Source organism: Petaurus breviceps, unplaced genomic scaffold (assembly GCF_028583685.1).
Source record: "Petaurus breviceps papuanus isolate PSGF00001 unplaced genomic scaffold, PetGlider_PUasm1.0 126, whole genome shotgun sequence".
NCBI classification, from domain to species: Eukaryota; Metazoa; Chordata; class Mammalia; order Diprotodontia; family Petauridae; genus Petaurus; species Petaurus breviceps.
The window spans coordinates 34,721,912-34,733,544 of NW_027185655.1; positions in this window are offsets into that span (position 1 = coordinate 34,721,912).

An 11,633-nucleotide genomic window follows, 5' to 3' on the forward strand; every position below is an offset into this window, starting at 1 on the left:
ATGGAGGAAAAGTTTACATATCTGGACAATCTAGGGCACTATTTTCTCAAGTAAGTATTTATGTAATAAGGTTTTCCCACCTAAAATATATGTCCTGTATGCAGCAAGCTATTTAAAAGGTCTGTGTCCTATAGGTGAATAACCAATCATCTATCCTGGGTTCCCACGGAAGGTTACTTATCAATAATTGTCTCTGCCCCATCTGACTGAAAATACTTCCTATTGGAGCCAGCATTTTCTTCAATCACACAAATCCCAATCTCATCTTCATCACAATAATCAAAAGTCTAATTAGATTAGGTAAAAAGGTATAGTATCAAAGAAGGACTACCAACATCTGAGCCCAAGTCATCTTCCTCTTCTCATCCCAAACCTTCAGGGAAGGAAGACTCTGAATCTCAATTCTTCTCCCTGTTGTTCCCCTATGGCTCTTGAGCAGCAAGGGGATACATTAGTAAATTTACTTGTTTAACATAAACTTCTGTTTTCACATTTTTCAGGTGTAGAATGGGAAGATCATAATCAGAATATTTTCTAGGGCAAAGATTTCTTAAAATTTTTGTGTGTCATGACAGTCTGGTGAAGCCTATGGACCACTTCTCAGAATAATGTTTTAAAATACATAAAATAAAACACATAGGATCTCAAAGGAAACCAATTATATTGAAATATAGTAAAAAAAAAATTTAAACAAGACCACAGACCCCTGGTTTGCCTACTGTTCACTCCTTATTCTGGGAAATGGACTATTGCAAGAAGGTACAAGAGATGGTCATAGCTTCTCCTGCAGTGGATCGTGGGCAGGCTGAACAGTTATCCCTTACCCTAGCAGATACAATCCCTCTTTTACTTAGAAAATTTCCTCTAAAAGTCTCTAAGTTATTATTATAACCAAATATAGAAATGAAATTATTAAATTAGAATTACCCAGGATACTAAAAAAATAAATGTTAGATAGAGATTAAAATAAAATTCTCCGCAGGACTGGGATTCAATTTCTCCAAATCTGATAGTCTGAGGGAAATTAGAAATAGATGCATCTTACTTTGGGCTGAAAACCTCCTTCCCCATGCCCCTCCCCTCTCCCTCACAACCATTCAATATTCTTCAATTCTAGCTTTGCCTCAATCCTAGTACTGGGTTAAGAGAACAGGGGGAAAGGGACAACTAGACTTATTCTCTATTGATTTAAATGAAATACATAGACATAAGAGCATATAAACAAGCACCCAAGTAGTAAGTAAATGAAATGCTGGACACAAAATGATAATTCTTAGTTTCAAACAGAGAAGAAAAAAGGGAGGAAAAATTATCCACAATTATCATCCACATCCATTACAAAACAGAGAGACAGAAAAGCCAGCAAACTAGTGCATTTCCTTAAAAATACCAAAGGATTATAGGAAAACTAATTCCAGCTTTTTAAGATCACTTATGGTATTGGGAATAAAAAGATCAGCCCTAGGGAGCTCCTTCTTCTATAGTACCTGGTTTCACACTCTATAACAAACATATAAACCAACAGGAGCTCACTTCCAATAGACCATGGGGCCTACCTTGCTTCAAAGATGCCTCCTGAATAGTGAACAAGTATTATCAAAGATGTTGCAAACTAGTGCAGAACTCCACTTGGCAGCTACCCAGTGGGACATTTAGAAGAAGATGCTGCTTGACTTGGCCCCTAATGGGAATGAGTCTTGCAGCATGATGGAGTCTTCTGAAAGAGTGAGCTACTGAACTATCTGGTCTTCTCCTTTTTCCTCTATACCACTTTGCCTGGTGATCGATCCCATTAGCTCCCATGATTAATTATCATCTCTATACTGATGATTCTTAATTCTAATCTCTCTCCTGACCTCCAAGCTTGACTCTCTAACTGCCAATTAGATATCTCAAACTGGATTCCCATAGAGATCTTAAACTCAATTGATCCAAAATGGAACTCATTGCCTTTTCCCTAAAATCCTCTCATTCATCCACGGTCACAACTGAGGTGTCATCTTCAGCTGTTCATTCTCTCTCAGCACCTGTCTCCAAGTTCTATTGCTAGCTGTGTGACCAATAGATAGAGAAAGCATTTTTAAGAACTTGGTATGTGCCAGGCAATGTGTTAAACTCTGGGCATACAAATACAAGCAAAGAAGACATTTTCTATGCCAAAGGTGCTTACATTCTAATGGAGGGAGATGACATATAAATAGGAACTGAAAAATCAAGAAAAGGATGAGAAGTCCAGAGAGAATACTATTATTCCAGCAAATACCATTATTATCCATTTTCTAATAGTTGAGGAAACTAAGGCAAATAGATATTAAATGGTTTGCCCAAGTCACAAAGCAAGCAAGTATTATTTAAGGCCACATTTGAACTCAGGTCTTCCTGTCTGCAGTATAACTACAGTATATGAGAGAAGTAAGTCATTCACTGCGCATTTATTAAGCCCCTGCTATATGCCAGGCACTGTACAAAGTGCCAGAGATACAAAGAAAGAAAAAAGATAATCCTTGCTCTCAAGGAGCTCACAGTTTATTGGGAGAGAAAATATGTGAACATATAGATGGCATCAATTGGAGAAAATCAACAAAAGGAAGGAACTAGATTTAAGGGACATCAGGACAAGTATTTCACAGGATCTTTAATTTCTCAAAGTTGAGAAACTCAAATATTCCATGGACAGCTTATTTATTTTGATACCATAAATCTTATTCCAATTTTATAGGAGGAAAACTGAGGGCCAATGAATGTTAAGACCACCCTCTTCTGTGTATAGCTAAATTCCTTAAACACACAAACCTGTATCTACTTACCTCTCCTCATTTGAACACACACAAACACACACTTTCCCCCACTAATTCCACATTTATAACTATATCACACCATTACCAATTCAAGAAAAATCAGATGCCATTGAGGTTACCAATGATCCATTTCTGATCAAAAGCAATGAAATCTTCTCTGTTTATCATGGAATATCATTAGAGTCATTGCCACATATGAAAGCATTGCTTCCAGAAGACTATTTTGAAAATGCATGCATTAACTAGAATGTAACAACTTCACTAGACAAGCTAGAACAGACCAATTTGTCAAATTATTAGCCCCCTACATTTGTACGGTTTCATAGTTTACAAGACATTTTTTCAATTAATCACCAAGCATTTAATAAGTGCTTACTATAGGCTGGGCACTGTGTTAAGTATTGGAGACACAACAAAAGTCAAAACAAAACAATAATCATAACCAAAAAAAATCCCTTCCCTCAAGAAGCTTACATTAAAAAGCATATACAAAATAAAAATTAAAAAGTCTATGAGAAATGCTCTTATTTTTTAAAGAGACAGAGACAGGATACTGAATTTAAATATTCTTGGCTCCAAAACCATTTCCCCACTATACTGTAACTCCTCTTTAAAGATTGTTAGAACAGGAAAAAAAATCATCTAAAACTATGATTTTTAAAGATCAGTCTTAGTCTATTTTATATTATTTGTAGTAGTTATTTTTTTCAATCATTTCATTGAAATAAATTGGCTGCATTTTATTTTAAAATGAAGGATTTTAACACTGCTGTAGAAAACAAATGCTTTATAAATTCATTCTATCATGTGGTAGAATAGGTAGGAAAGGTTTTACAGAGGAAGTAGGGCTTGACCTGAACATTGAATTTGGATTTGGATAGTGAAGTAGAAGAAGTGGGCACTGAGGGCAGGATGTACAGTGTAAGTGAAGGGATGAACAACACATGAAAAAATGAGGTTGCATGTCCAAGATGGCAGAGACAAGGCAGGCAGTTGTCCAAGCTCTCCCCAAGACTCCTCCAAATACCTTTAAATAATGCCTCTAAACAAATTCTAGAACAGCAGAACCTACAAAAGGACAGAGTAAAACAATTTTCCAGCCCAAGACAAATTAGAAGGTAACCAGGAAAGGTCTGTTTCACCAGGGTGAGAGTGGAACACAGTCCAGCACAGTCAACACCAGTGCAAAACTGACTCCAGTAAAGCAGGAGCAGACCTTGAGGGCAACTGAATCAATGGTGATAGTGACAGTTTCCAGTCCTCCCAACCCACAGATGGTAAGGGAATCAGACAACTGGTCAGAAGGAGATTATAGGGATGCTTTTCCTGGCACTGTAGGCAGGACTCTGTTACATTACCCATACTTGGATCTGTGTCAGAGTCCTAGGTCTCAGTCCCAGGGCAAGGAAGAGCATTATCCATTAAAGTTGATCAGGGACACTCCTCACAATTCCAGGGCAGAAAAGAGTGCTTTTGGTCACTCACAGAGCAGTTAAAAGTACAGGACAGTTGTAAATGCAACTTTTCCTAGATCATAGCAACTTAGGAGAGACAAAAACTTGCAGGTTCCTAAAATTACCTCTGAAAATTTTCCACAAATAAACATGAAGCTTGAGAAAGTGTGCCCTCCACTCTGGAAGCAGAGTCCCACTTTAGCATAGAATTAAAAGGCAAAACAGAGATTGAAAAAAATGAGCAAACAGCAGAAAAAGATTCTGACTATATAGAAAGTTACTATGATAACATGGAAGAACAAAACACAAAGTCAGAAGAAGACAACAAAGTCAAAATAGCTGCATCTGAAGTCAAAAAAGGAAAATATAAATTGATCCCAGGCTATGGAAGAACTCAAAAAGAGTTTTTAAAATCAAGTAAGAAAGACAGAGGAAAAAATGGGAAAAGAAATGAGATTGATGGAAGGAAATTATGAAAAAAAAGTCAACAGCTTGGTAAAGGAGGCACAAAAAAATACTGAAGAATATAACACCTTAAAAAACAGATGAGATCAAATGGTTAAAAAAAAAGGAAAAAAAATCCAATAGAGAGAAGAATGTCTTGAAAATCAGAATTGTTCAAATGGAGGGGGAAAGATATACAAAAGTCACTAAAGAGACTCTTTAAAAACTAGAATTAGCCAAATGGAAAAGGAGGTACAAAAGCTTATTGAGAAAACAATGCCTTAAAAATTAGAACTGGACAAGTAAAAGCTAATTACTCTATGAGACATCAGGAAACAAACAAAATTAAAAGAATGAAAAAAAAATAGAAAACAACATAAAACTGGAAAAACAACTAACCGGGAAAATAGATCCAAGATAGATAATTTAAGAATTATTGGACTATCTGAAAGCCACGATCAAAAATAGAGTCCACACATCATCTTTCAAGAAATTATCAGGGGCGGAGTCAAGATGACAGAGTAGAATCAGGACTTCCTCAGGCCTCTGGCTCCCATCTCTTCCAATTCATGTAAAAGGTGACTCTGAACAAACTTTGGAGCTACAGAACCAACAAAATGACACAGAGAAGTTAACCTCCCACTGAGGACAGCCTGGCAGGCTGGCAGAAAGTGGTCAGCACAGTGCTCTGGGAGCTGAGCACAGCCCCTCTCGAGCCAGAGGTTTTAACCTCAGGGTGGATCTGACCAGCCACTGGCTGGAGGAACTTCAGATCACCAGCAGAATTCCAGAATTATCAACCCATAGATGCTAAGGACCAAGTGAGAGGTCAGTGCAGTGTGGACTCTAGGATCCAATAGATTGGAAGTGTGGTCAGCCTTTGCCCCTGGGGTGAGAAGCTGCTGAAGCCCTGTGACTGTGCAGCCACAGCCAAGTGGCAGCTTCAGCTCCTGGCCTGCAGATTGTAGGAGGACCAAGCAAACTGTCTGAGGAGTAATCGCTCTTCTTTAACCTGCTTGGATCTGGATTGAGGTATAGGGTGGAGGTCCTGGGGTGTGTGTCCAGCTTGCCAGAGCATGTGGAGACTTCAAAGAGTCTAACTAATACCTTCGGCAGCTGAGAAAACCCAGCATTTGGGAGAAAGCTCCCCTGTGTTGTGGCAGAGTCCTACTGTGGAAAAGAGCCCCAAAGTCAAGTAATTGAATGGCAACATAAGTAGGAAAAGGAAGCAAAGCAAACAGAGCAATGCAACTTTACACCCATATTTTGGTGACAAAAATGATCAAAGCATGGAAGAGAAGGAAGACAATGAAGTCAGAACTCTTGCACCAAAAGCTTCCCAAAAAATACTAGCTGGTTACAGGCCATAGAGGAGCTTAAGAAGGATTTCGAAAACCAAATAAGAGAAGTAGAGGAAAAATTGGGAAGAGAAATGAGAATGATGCAAGAAAATTATAAAATGAGAGTCAACAACCCAACTGAAGAAAGTAACACCTTAAAAAATAGACTAACTCAAATGACAAAAGAGGCTCCAAAAGACAATGAGGAAAAGAATACCTTAAAAAGGCAAATTTGCCAGATGGAAAAAGAATCTCAAAAGCTCACTGAAGAGAATCATTCCTTCAGAATTATATTGGAGCAAATGGAAGCTAGTGACTTTATAAGAAGTCAAGACACTATTAAACAGAAACAAAACAAATGAAAAAATACAAGGCAATGTGAAATATCTCGTTGGGAAAAGCACTGACCTGGAAAATAGATCCAGGAGAGATAATTTTAAAATTATTGAACTACCTGAAAGCCACGATCAAAAAAAGAACCTAGAAATCATCCCTCAAGACATTCTCAAGGAAAACTGCCCTGATGTTTTACAACCAGAGGGCAAAATAGATGTTGAAAGAATCCAACAATCACTTCCTGAAAAACGTCCCAAAAAGAAAACTCCTAGGAATATTATAGCCAGGTTCTGGATTTCCCAGATCAAGGAGAGAATATTACAAGCAGCCAGAAAGAAACAATTTTAATATTGTGGAAACACAATCAGGATAACACAGGATCTGACAGCTTCTACATTGAGGGATCAAAGGGCTTGGAACATGATATTCCAGAGGTCAAAGGGGCTGGGATTAAAACCAAGAATCACCTACCCAGCAAAACTGAGTATCATGTTTCAGGGGAAAATATGGTCGTTCAGTGGAATAGAGGACTTTCAAGCATTCTTGCTGAAAAAAACCAGAGTTGAATAGAAAATTTGACATTCAGATACAAGAAGCAAGAGAAGCATGAGAAGGTAAACAGGGAAAAGAAGTCATAAGAAACTTATCAAAGTTGAGCTATTTACATCCCTATATTTAAAAATGATAATTGTGAAATATGAAACTTTTCTCAGTATGAGAATACTTGAAGGGAATAGAAATGTATATACATTCATATATATGTCTATATTGGATGGTATATGAGTGTATGAAAACATATGTGAATGTGTGTATATATGTGTGTGTGTGTGTGTGTGTGTACAGGTATTCATAGATAGAGGGCACAGGACCAATTTAATAGGAAGGAATAATACTTAAAAGGTGAAATTAAGAGGTGAGAGAAGAATATAATGAGGAGATGGAGAGAGACAGAATGGGGTAAACTATCTCATATAAAAGAGGCAAGGGAAATGGTCACAATGGAGGGGAAGAACAGGAAGGCAAAAAGAAATGAGTCAACCTTATTCTCATTGAATTTGGCTTAGGGAGGGAATGACATACACACTAAATATGGTATCTCATCCTACAGGAGAGTAGGGGGGATGGGATGAGAGTGGGGGATTATAGAAGGGAGAGCAGGCTGAGGAGAGGGAAGTTGGAAGCACCCACTTTTGAAAAGGGATGGATCAAAGTAGACAATAGAACAAGTGGGAGGTATAATAGGAGGGAGGGAAATATAGTCAGTCTTTTACAATACATCCACTATGGAAATGTTTTGCATAGCTACACATGTACAACCTATGCTGAATTGCTTATTTTCCCAGTAAGGGTGGATGAGAAGGGAGGAAGGTAATGAATCTGGAATTGAAAGCTTTAAAATCAAATGTGTGTGTGTGTATATATGTATATATATATATATATATATATATATATATATATATATATACACTCTTATTCATATTATCTTACATGTAACTGGGAAATAAGATATACAAGCACTGGGGCATAGAGATTCACAGTGCCTTACTGGAAAGTTGGAGGGGGTATGAGAGAGAGCATTTTGGAGGAGGGGATATACAGTGGGATCACTATTTTGGGGTGGTGAGCAGGGGGAAATGGGGAGAAAATTTGTAACTCAAAATCTTGAAGAAATGAATGAGGTAAACAAGAAGTTAATAAAGCATTTGATAAAAAAAGAAATTATCAAGGAAAACTGCCTTGATATTCTAGAACCAGAGGACAAAATAAACATTAAAAAATCCACCCATCACCTCCCAAAAGAGAACCAAAATGAAAACTCCCAGGAATATTATAGCCAAATTCCAGAGCTCCCAGGTCAGAGAGGAAATATTGCAAGTAGCCAAAAAGAAATATTTCAAATATTGTGGACCCACAGTAAGGATAATACAAGATTTGGTAGTTTCTACATTAAAGGATTAGAGAATTTGGAATATGATATTCTGGAGGGCAAAAGAGATAGGATTACAACCAAATATCACCTATTCAGAAAAACTGAGTATAAGCCTTCAGGGGGAAAAATTGGCATTCAATGAAATAGAGAACTTTCAAGCATTTCTGGTGAAAAGTCCAGAGCTGAATAGAAAATTTGTCTTTAAAAATTTAAGTCTCAAGAGAAGCATAAAAAGGTAAACAGGAAAGAGAAATCATAAGGGATTCAATAAGGTTAAACTGTTTACATTCCTACATGGGAAGATGATACTTGTAACTCTTAAAAACTTTCTCATTATTGGGGCATTTAATAGAAGTATACATATACAGAAGGCACACATGTGAGTTAAATTTGAGGGGAAGATTATCTTTTTTAAAAATTATAAAATTAAGTGGTGAAAAAGAAGAATGGACTGGGAGAAGGGGAAAGGGAGAGATAGAATGGGGTATCTGGCATAAAAGGTGTGCAAAAGAGCTTTTATAATAAGGGGGAGATCAGGGAAGTGGGAAAAGGTAGCATGTGAACTTTAATCTCATTGGAATTGACTCAAAGAAGGAACAACATACACATTTGGTTAGGGGTAGAAATCTATCTTATCCTACGATAAAGTAGGAAAGGAAAAGGATAAGAGTAGAGTTGAGCTGACAGAAGGAATGGTAGATTGGGAGAGGTAAAAGTCAAAAGAAAAACACTTAAGAATGGACAGGGTAAAAGAGAGAGTGTGTAGGATAACCAGAGGAAAATAGGATGGAGGAAAATGCATAGCTGTTGATCACTTCTATGAAAGAAAATTTTACAGGAAGTTCTCATTTCTCAATTATATGGAAAGCAGTCAAATTTATAGAAATAAGAGCCATTCCTCAATTGATCAATGGACAAAGGATATGAACAAGCAGTTTTCAGACAGTGAAATCAAAACTATTAATAGTCTTATGGAAAAAGTGCTCTAAATCACTAGTGCTTAGAGAAATACGAATTAAAACAAACTCTGAGCTATTACCACTCACCTATCAGATTGGTTAATGTGCCAGAAAAGGATAATGACAAATATTGGAGTGGATGTGGGAAAATTAAAACACCAATACATTGTTGGTGAAGTTGTATGCTGATTCATTCTGGAAATACATTTGGCACTATGTCCCAAGGGCTATAAACCCATGAATCCCTTTAAACAAAGCAGTATCACTACCAGGTCTATATCCCAAGATATAAAAAAACAAAAAACAAAAAGGAAAAGAACCTACATTACAAAAAAAATATTTATAGCAGTTCTTTTAGTGGTAACAAAGAATTGGAATTTAAGGAGATATCCATCAATTGGGGAATGGCTGAACAAGTTGTATAGGATTGTGATGGAATGCTATTGTATGATAGGAATAATGAGTAGGATGCTCTCAGAAAAAACTGGAAGGATTTACACGAACTGATGCAAAATGAAATGAGCAGAACCAGGAGGACATTGTACACAATAACCACAACACTGTATGATGATTTACTGTGAATAGTTTAGCTATTCTCAGCATACAATGCTCCAAGAAAATTCTGAAGGACTTACGAAAGTCACTGTCCATTTCCAGAGAAAGAACTAGTGGAGCCTGAATGAAGATTGAAGATACTTTTTTTATTTCTTTATTTTCAACTTTTGGGGGGTTTTTTTGGTCTTTGTTTTCTTTCATAGCATAATTTACATGAAAAATGTATTTTGTATGACTACACATGTATAACCTATGTCAAATTACTGGCCTTTTCTATGAGAGGGATATTGAGAAGTTAAGTGACTTTGCCAATGTCACAAGGTTAGTAGGCAGCAGAGATTTGAACTTAGGTTTTACTTGTTCTGATGTTGGCTCTCTTTTCACAACACCCTCACTTTTTACATTCCCAGAAGGAAAAAAAAAACACTGGAAGCATAGTCCCATTAGTGGAAGCATGTGTGTCAAGTTCATTTCAATTAATGTAGACCAGGGATGGGGAGCCTGTGGCCTCAAGGCCACGTGTGGTCCTTAAGTGCAGCCTTTTGACTGAGTTCAAGTTTTATAGAACAAATCTTTTTATTAAGGGGATTTCTTCTACAAAGTTTGGATTTGGTCAGTTGTAGACTGTGCTTGCATTGGTTTTTTGAGCAGCTGAATCATGGTGTTGGAATTCATGGACAGCTAAAAATCCAGGTCTTTTTCACATGAACTCCCATCAAGCAGGGATTCTTCATCCAGTACTTGAATAACTGAATTTTTTAAAGCATTTTGTATTTTTTTTTAATTTCATCTTGTTGGTTTTGGTCTATTATCACAAATTCTTGAGGTCCTAAGATCATAAAATTTTGAGCTAGAGTAGACCTTGAGGATTAGAACTCTCTCTTTCTCAAATCATTTTGAATCTTGATTCTTTTGCCTATCATATTAAAGGTCTCACTAAACTCTGTGTAATCTGTAAAATTTATAGACATCCTTTGCATTTCTTCATTCAAGTCATTAAGTAAAGAAAGTATTTAAGGGGTGGCTAGGTGGTGCAGTGAGTAGAGCACTGGCCCTGGAGTCAGGAGGACCTGAGTTCAAATCCGACCTCAGACCCTAAACATTTATTAGCCATGTGACTTTCGACAAGTCACAACCCCAAGTGCCCTGCCTTCCCCCTCCAAAAATAAAAAAAGAGATTATTTATCAAGATAGAACCGAAGTCAGAGCCCTATGTCACTTCACAAAAGATTTCCCTTTAAGTTGAGATAGAATCATTAATCTCTTTCAGTAGAATTGTCTAACTTTGTGTGAATTCATACAATATTATTATCATCTAGTCCACTTTTGACCACCCACTTCCTAAGAATATTGTAGATTTCATCAATTTTTAAACAATTGAAATATACAAGCAGGAGTATGCTGGCATTACAATCCCTTCCAGTTCTAAATCTATGATCTATGAATTAATTCTTGCCAAATCAAGAACATGTATCGTAATTTCAAAAACAGGAAAGCTTTTCCTTCTTTATTGGACTAAGAATAAACAGGAAGTGGAATATAAAGGTTAAATTAGACATAGCATCCAATATTTTATTTCTCATGTCTAACTAAAATAGCTCCTTTTTATTTTAAACACACACATTTTGCATTTCTAACTGAAATAGCTAAAACTTTAAAAACACATGGACTTATTTTGTTAAAAACAATCATACGAATCACATCCACAATAGTTATTTGGTTTAAATAAAAATAATTTTAATTTTGAAGGGTTCCTGATGGTTGCTTTTCTCTTAAAACACAATGGGGGGGAGGGATCAGGAAGTAGGCTAGGAGAC